At 47.8% G+C, this 8,641-nt stretch overlaps 2 non-coding genes across 2 annotated transcripts; one reads left to right on the plus strand and one right to left on the minus strand.

Annotated features, from left to right (window-relative positions):
- Nucleotides 1-6,408: 6,408 nt before the first annotated feature.
- TRNAW-CCA (transfer RNA tryptophan (anticodon CCA)) lies at nt 6,409-6,480 on the minus strand. Its single transcript has one exon. It is a non-coding gene; the product is annotated as a tRNA-Trp (tRNA).
- Nucleotides 6,481-7,163: 683 nt separating this feature from the next.
- TRNAW-CCA (transfer RNA tryptophan (anticodon CCA)) lies at nt 7,164-7,235 on the plus strand. Its single transcript has one exon. It is a non-coding gene; the product is annotated as a tRNA-Trp (tRNA).
- Nucleotides 7,236-8,641: the final 1,406 nt, after the last annotated feature.

The following is an 8,641-nucleotide window of genomic DNA, read 5'->3' on the forward strand; positions in this document are numbered from 1 at the left end:
TCAGTGCATTGTGTAATGCACGTAGGGGCCGGAGCTGTATGCAGGATTTGCTTCCTACCACCCGATGACCTATGTCTGCTGGGGATGGGAAGAGAAGGGCCAGTGCCTGGCTGGGCCCTAAGAGCTCTTTCCTTGTACCTTCATTCCAAAAATGTTTGCTTGCCAATTTTTAATTTTTTTATTTTTTTCAAGACAAGTTTCAATTAATTTTCTTGCTGGAGCTGCACCCTTTGTGGGTTGAAAACACCTCAGTATATGACTATACCATTTCCTAGTGGTTAAAGACAGGAGTTTAAGGGTCTCCTTGATGTCTGCTATTTCTGTCCCTTAAATATTTCCTTAAGATAAACATCTATCAGTGAGCCTCTGGGAGCACCATGAAAATCTGCTGTCTCTCCTACTTTCATCTCCCCATCCACAGATGGTGTTTCCCCACCACTCTGGTCCCCATGCTGGGGGATGAGGCTTGGCCCAGTCTTAGCTGGGAGCAGGACTGATACTGCAGCACCTGCACAGGCCAGCCTGAAAGAGTCCCTCAGAAGGAAAGGGAAGCCACTGAACTGTTAATTTTTGAACTCCCTTGTTCACAGACACACCAATAGGGTGTAAACCAATCTGATTTTCACCTGCTGAAGTTGACAAAACCTTCAAGGCCATTTGCAGGGACCCAACCCCACAGCAGCTAAGAGGGTCACTTCCAGCATAAAGGTCTCCACAGAGCCACCCACAGCTAATAGCTCCTGCTCCCTGGTGCATGACTTTGCTAGGAAACCATGCCTTTCATAGCAGTACCTCAACCCCGCCTCCAAAGATGGGATTCCTCCAGGGTAATGAGCCAGACACTGCCAAGAAAATGACCTTTGGAAAGGCCAAGACTGGCTAGCAGCATTAAGAGCTGTGTTTTTCAAGAGTCCTCTGCACACTTTTCATGGCCACGTGTTTGCTGGGGGTGTAAAGTGTAAAAGATGGTTTTGCTCACCCTTCATCCTCATCGCCAGCCCTTCAGAGGGGCACCATGTATGGTTTTGTGGGTGTTGGTGCAGAGACCATGTGTAAAGGTTTTGTCTTGGTAAGGAATTATAAAAATACAGCAAAAAGCCTAACTCCTTTTCAATGTAAAAATGTATCACCTCTTCACAGCAAGCCCCATGGATCACAGCTCTTCAGGCAGGACCTGCAAGGCAGAACCTCTGGGCTGCCTAGTCATGTCATCTGAAGCTAATTTGGAAGAGGTACATATTGTAAGGCTAATTTATTATTTTTTTTTTGGGGGGGGGGCGTGTGTTTCTGTTTAACTCCTTCCATTTGGTTGGCCCAGAAGGATAGATGATGAACAGGAAAATTATGATATGCCAGAAGTTATTTTGGCATACCTTCCTGTGCACTGATGGAGTCTGGTTATGGATGACAGTGGGGCCAGTCCAACAGTGGGTGGAAGGAGGTTGCCAGAGGAAGGATGGGAAGGCGAGTTGTGTCAACAATGCAACTAAACAGGATGGGGACCATTCCTAAGGCAACTAAGATGACTGGTCGCATCTATGCTGTTAAATCCTTTCACCCTCCAGAACAAGGTGGCTGAATTAAAAGTACCTATTGGGAATGGTTCCTGGCCCATGCCAATCCCCATCTGTGCCCAGGGATAATTTGGGTCAGTGCTCAATGGCCTGGGCCCAAACTGTGCCCAGATTAGCTGGTATTACACAGCCATGATCCTGTACCTCTGCCCCTAGGCTAGTTTACTTGCTTTTTACTAGTTTACTAGTTTACATGATGCTGCTTGAGGGAATTTTGTTATAGATGTTCTCACAGGAGCGAGTAGATAGAGCCTTTCTCTCTCCTTTCCCTGCACTCAACTCCTGCCCCAAAACACTCATCAGGTGTGCTGGTATCCTATTTGGACCAAAGCTGTTGCAATCACACCACAAATAAATAAAATCTCTGGCTTTTCCCCTACAAATTGATTGGCCCTTTTGATTACAACAGTTCTTTATTTGATCAGCCATTTCACTAGTATAAAGAACACACATCTTATGTAGTGATTTAGTCGTAAGAACAGTTTTGAGCACAGGAATATGATTTAAAATCTCAGAAACATAAAGGAAGGAAGGAAGGAAGCAAGCAGTGGGACCAAATCCCATTTGGCAGACAGCTCCTGTTCTTATGTAAGTGACAAAATCTCAGGGAAAAGTTCATAGAAAGGAAAGAAAATTTCGTTGATTTTCCATACACAAAAGACTAAGAAGCAGTTGTTCATGTTCCACTGGCATGAACCTTGTGAAAAGGCTGTGCTGAGAGAACAGCATGGTCGTGACATCAGACACCCATGACAAGTGTATTGATAATAGCAAGGTGAGAAGGTCTGCCAGGTCTCCCAGCTCTTTCAGATGGGGGAATTCATGTTACACAGATACACTGCAACTGCATGGCTTTCCCCCTGCCTTTCTTCAGCTGTATAATGTAGGGACATCACCCTGCTGGGGAAATGGATAAACAGTGGATTTTCCCCTTTTTCCCAATGTAAACATGTAAATAAATGGACTGAGACTGCAACAGCGAAATTTTATAGACAGCTCTCCATGCCCTGTTAATCATGCTTTCCCTTGCGCTAGAATTTGGTAGTCCCTGTTGTACCCCACCTCGTACCCAGGAAAGCCCTTCTCTAGTGGGAAGTCACCAATGGGACAGGGAAATAGAGGCACAGAAAGAAGCAAGCAGAGGAGGGGACAGCAGCCAAGAATCTGCTGAATCTTAGGGTATTGCATGTGACCCAGCGGCAGCTGAATTTGCCTTGCTGTGTAATTGTGCAACTAATTGATACTTAGAGCAAATTTAAATTATTTGGGAAAGCAATAGAAGTGGTAGCTGAGCTACTCTGGCACCAGCATCTGTATGTCTTTTTGTTTCCCGATCAATGAGGAAAATTTGCTCACAATCCTTTTTCTGGCAGTTTGCATATTTGAAAATGATCTGGCAAATTCCCAGGAATACACCCTGAAAAGGTGGTAAACACACAAACCCATCTCATTTCTGCACTAAGGCAGGGGTGAGCCTTAAATCAAAATAGGGGTAGGGATGAGAGCCACCAGAGACAGGCTTGATCAGAGAAAATGATAGACACAAACCTTGCAGTTCAGATTTTAATAGACTCCTCCATCACTTCTCCAGCAGCCACTTCATCAGTGATTCAGATACTGAGGGGAAAAGAGGCTGAAGACCTTGCTATTGACACCAGTGCCTAGGAGTTAGCCTCTCTCCACAAACAGGAGGATCTTTATCCTTAAAAAGGTCCAGCAGAACAAAAATGACCACACCTTGATCACTAACAGGGAGATGTGACTTTGCCCTCAACTTAGACACTAAGCCCTGAGTCAACAGTGTGGAGAGAAATGAAAACAAAACTTCAGCTTCTAGGGCAGTCGTGGGATTGTGCTAGAAGTGAGCATGGCCCAGGGACACAAGAGTGGCACAGACACTTATACAGCCAGAAGAACATCCTCATTGCCTGATTAAATGCATTTCAAGTTTCTGTAATCATTTTCACCAGAGACAGAAAATCCAGAGTGGGACCCTACCTGGTGCTGTGAGCAGGAGTCCCAATTCAGGAGGGTTGGGCTGGTGCTCACAACCTTCATGTCCTCTTCTGGCCTAGCTAGGTGTATGTCAATATTTAGAGTAAACTGCTTTGTAAAACGGATCTCAATAGAGTGATCACAATTTTCCAAGAACTGAATTTTCATTGGAAAACAGTTATATATGAGACAGCATTTTTTACAAGGATTTACAATCTTATGGAACATTTTTAAACCTTTCTCCCTGATACTTGCCAGTCTGATATGGCCTCAAAGATTTCTTTGGTTGTGTAGGATAGAGTGTTTTAACTAGAAAAACTCAGAGACACTCAAGATTGAGAAATAATTTGTTTATTAAATAGCCTACGACAATTTCCCTTGCATGGGAAACTTCAAGTTGTACTGCCTGGTAAACTGTCCCTTTGATTAAACCTCATCCCCAACCAGCTTTTGCTTATATTGCGACTCAAGTCACGCTTTTTTTTTTTTTAAAAAAAAAAACACTTTAAAAAGTCTTAAAAGTTCAGCCCATTGAAGAGTGAGAATCATTTTAGCATTTTTTATGAAATGTAAAACCTGTTCTCATTGGCTGCAGTGAAAATAATACTTCTAACCAGGAGTATACCAGAATGATACTTCTTACCAGTTAGCATTCTTTCGACAGTGTGCTAGCACTCCCAGCAAAAGCATCTGGCAACCTGTACTATACTGTTTGGGGTTGGTTTTTTTAGCTGTGGAAGATCTGCAAAAGGAAATAGGTGAGTTTCTTTCCATTCAGAGAAGTCAAAGGGGAAGAAAATCACATTACAGAGACAAAGAGGTGGTATAAATCTTGCCCCTGGTTCAGCAGTGGTCGCAGCTGAGTGGATGCACTCAGCACATACAGGGGTTGGCATGTTTTTCCCATCTTACAGCTCTGTGCATGTGGTTCACGGTCAAGAGACATCTCCCCTCTGCCTTCGGGTGCTCTCCTTATTTGTTTTTAGAAGAGCCAAGAACATCAAACAACGGTGAGGTAGCGACATCTGGAGGGCAGCCACCGATTAAATCTGCTCATTCAACCTACCGGTGACATACCAGGGGTTTTGGGACATGGGACAGGGGCCCCCAGGTCTATGTTCATCAGATAAGTGAGAACGGGAATCACAGAAGGAGCCACATTTAGTTTTTTGGCACAGGGTTGGGAACAGTGGAAGCACCCTGAGGACCTTGCCCTCCTTGGTTTGTCAGATTCTTCGGCCTTCTGTCTGTAGCTGTGATTCCCAGGCAATGTCAGGATTAGGCCATCCCCAGGGCTCCCTAGAGCTATGATGCCCAGCTGTGGGTTGGTCTGAGCCTAGAGGTTGTATGTTTTTCCCTCTGTTTCCATCACCCAAGACACCTGTGGATGGTGTCAGGCAAGCTATGGGCAGAAAGGGGGTCTTCCAGGGCTGGGCAGTTGGACAGGACAGCCTGTCTCCAGGCAGAATAAGCTCTCGGCCCTCTCAAGCCAGCAGTATTGCCAAAGCCCACATGCAATCCCACCACCCACGAATCCATGGAAATTATACTCCATCTACCAGATACCCTTAGCTGATCTTCCTCACTGGCTAAACTGCTACATGAGCTTCCGAAGATGTCGGTCCAGTACTGTGTTCAGATGTCACCATTCAGGTGTTGTCCAAAATATCAGGAATGCTTGAATTCATTTGAGGTGTGAGCTCAAGGCTGCCTTGTTAGAAGAGTCCCTGGATTTCTGGGTCAATGCCCTCCTCTGTGTGTAGGATGCAGAACCGTGGGACTTTGCTTCCTCCTAAATCCCTGATCCTGGCACAGGCATAGCAGCCTGGACCTGCTGCGGGAGGGTGCACCCCTGATATGGGTACAGCTGGAGAAATTACTTTCTTTCCCTCGGCTCTTTTCTTGCCTTTCTCATTGTTTCATTGCCTCTTTTCATTATGCCCACTGTTTACGTCTTTTAAAATTCACCTTTAAAGAGCTCTTAAAAGAGTTCAACTAGTTTTAAAGAAGTACAACTCATATAAGGTCTTTCCCACAGTTTCTTTTTCCTTTTTCCCCAGCCCTCTATACCCTCTGTCCATCTCTTCAGAAGATGCATAGGGAACCAGGAAAAGAATAAGTAGAGAGTTAAAGATCCTGACGGCTAGTCCTGACAGCTTGGTTCTGGTTCCCCACAGCTAAGTGTTTCAACAGACTCAACAAAAAACACTGACATAGTGAAGCAAGTCCACTGAGAGCCACCAAGGTGGTGGGAGATGTGGGTTCTTGAGATGTGAGGGGAGTTGGAAAGAATTGTGTTTATTCAACCTGAGGAAGAACATGCAAAGGGATTTTACCCCAACCTTCAACCACCTAACAGCAGGGCATAGAGCAGATGGACCTGGACTTTTCTCAGAGTGCACAGAGATAAGATGGAAGGCAAAAAACCCACAAATAGCAGCAAGAGAATATGTTGCCACAGGCTTGCAAGGGTCACCGCTGCAACGGATAATGTTCCCTGCTATGGATCAGGAGGCTACAGGCTGGGCTTTTTGTGGAAGTCCTTAGCTGTAGTCAGCTGTCTTTGCCTTTCTGGAGAGGAACTGGGACCAAAAGTGGTACCCAGATGTGGAGCCACAGCTGGAATGTCCACTAATCCTGTCATCATTACAGACATAGGATGAGGGAAGTCTGAAGCTATCCAGATACTTCTCAAGACTGCTCCAGCAACGAAAGACCACTCTGCCATGGTTCCTTTACTGCCCTTCTTCAGTGCTATGGGGTACAGAGTGGGAGGGCAAAAACAAGTGCCTGTGAGACAGGCCACCTCACAGTGCTACCCAACGGACATAGGACATCCTGACCCCGGTGTGACTTGAACACACAGCCTTCTGATCTGGAGTCAGATGCGCTACCATTGCGCCACAAGGTCAGGGCTAGGAAGTGTCTTTCCCACATGTCATCCTGGATTTTAAGGCCATGGGCTGTTCTTTGAGAGAAGGGAATTTTTGATTTGTCTGACAAAGGAGGGGGAACACCTCTGTCAGTTGCCTTGTAAGCCTGAAAGGAGGGCTCTAAATGAGGTACTTCAGAGGAGGGAGGCCAAAACATGACCAATGCCCAGAGCAGCCCTGCAGGGCCTCTCCTAGGAGAAACAGGTTTTTGAGCGTGGTGTCTCCGGAGGGGCAGGAGGGATGGTGTCCCGCTACCTCCCCTGGGGAGAGAGGCCTGGTTCACCTGGGAGATGCACGGCACCCACCTCAAGTCCTGTGGCAGGAGGGATCCTTATGCCTTTTGCACAGCCTGGGCAAGGCCACCTCCCCCCCAACAGGAGGATGGAGTGTGCTTTGAGTTCAACTGCCCCACATATCCCGGACCCATGCTGTTATCTCTGCACCTCTGTTCCACCCATCCCTGGACTTTCACCCTCCAGCCAGGTCACTGCACTACCGGCACAACTTGGCTGGCCTCTCCTCAGTGGGTGATCCTGTCTTCTCTGCCTCCCATAGTCCTTCTCTTGGGGTTGCTCAGACACACCTGGGGTGGTCCCCATGGAGAAGACTTCCCCACCACCCAGGCTGGTGTTCCCGGTGGGGAGCTGCATCCTTCCACCCTGACCTCGTGGCGCAAGGGCAGCGCGTCTGACTCCAGATCAGAAGGTTGTGTGTTCAAATCACACCGGGGTCAGCCCTGGGGCACCACTGGCCGCCCTCTGTATTGCCCCTACTTTTCTGGGGGGCTGCCCTGCCTGAGCAAGGTATTGGCCTACTATAGGGGGCACCTTGGGAATGGACTGTGGGGGAAACATGACACCCAGAGCCTTCCTTTCAGCCAGTTGGAGTGGGTCCAGTTGAGTGATTATGGGTCATGACCAGAGTGGAGACCAGTGCAGGGGCATGTTGACCAGAGTGGAGACCAGTGCAGGGGCATGTTGTGGTAAATATCTGCCACACTTTCATAGAATCATTTGGGTTGGGAAAGGCCTTCAAGATCAAGTGCAACTGTTAACCCAGCACTGCAAAGTTGACCGCTAAACCATGGCCCTAAGAACTGCATCTATGTGTTTTTTAAGCACTTCTGGGGATGGTGATTCCACCACCTCCCTGGGCAGCCTGATCCAATGCTTGACAACCCTTTCAGTGAAGACATTTGTCCTAATACCCAATCTAAACCTCCCCTGGTGCAACTTGAGGTTGCTTCCTCTTGTCCTGTCGCTTGTTATCTGGGAGAAGAGACTGACACCCCCCCACCCCGCTGCAGTCTCCTTTTAGGCAGTTGTAGAGAGCAAGAAGGTCCCCCCGAGCCTCCTTTTCTCCAAGCTAAACAACCCCAGTTCCCTCAGTTGTTCCTCAACACACTGGTGCTCCAGATCCTTCCCCAGCTCCATTGCCTGTCTCTGGACACGCTCCAGCACCTCAAGGTCTTTCTTGCAGTGAGGGGCCCAAAACTAAACCCAGGATTTGAGATGCAGCCTCACCAGTGCCGAGTGCAGGGAGATGGTCGCTGCCCTGGTCCTGCTGGCCATGCTATTTCTGATACAGGCCTTCTGGGCCACCTAGGCATACTGCCAGCTCATATTCAGCTGGCTGTTAACCAGCACCCCCATGTCCTTTCCCGTCAGGCAGCTTTCCAGCTGCCCTTCCCCAGCCTGCAGCACTGCGTGGAGCTGGTGTGACCCAAGTGCAGGACCCGACACCGAGCCTGGTTGAACCTCATACAATTGGCCTTGGCCCATCGGTCCAGCCTGTCCAGATCCCTCTGTAGAAACCTTGCTACCCTTGAGCAGATCAAGACTCCTGCCAAGTTTGGTGTGGTCTGCAAACTTACTGAGGGCGCCACATCAAGAAGCAGAAAGAAGAGTTCCCTAGGAAACTGCAAGAAGCTTCATAACTGCATGCTTAGTCATTCCTGGGGGTCTTGGACTTGTCCTCAGGCAACACTTGCCCAGGAGGCTAACATGAGGTGGTACAGTCAGTCCAGGGGATTTCTGGAGGGGGTCAGGGGCAATTACTCAATGAAAGACCATGGCAACAGGGAGACTTTCTGAAGAATAACATGAGAGGTTTTTTCAAGAAGATTAAGAAGGAGTGTCT

This window comes from Falco biarmicus, chromosome 6 (genome assembly GCF_023638135.1).
Source record: "Falco biarmicus isolate bFalBia1 chromosome 6, bFalBia1.pri, whole genome shotgun sequence".
In the NCBI taxonomy this organism is placed as follows: Eukaryota; Metazoa; Chordata; class Aves; order Falconiformes; family Falconidae; genus Falco; species Falco biarmicus.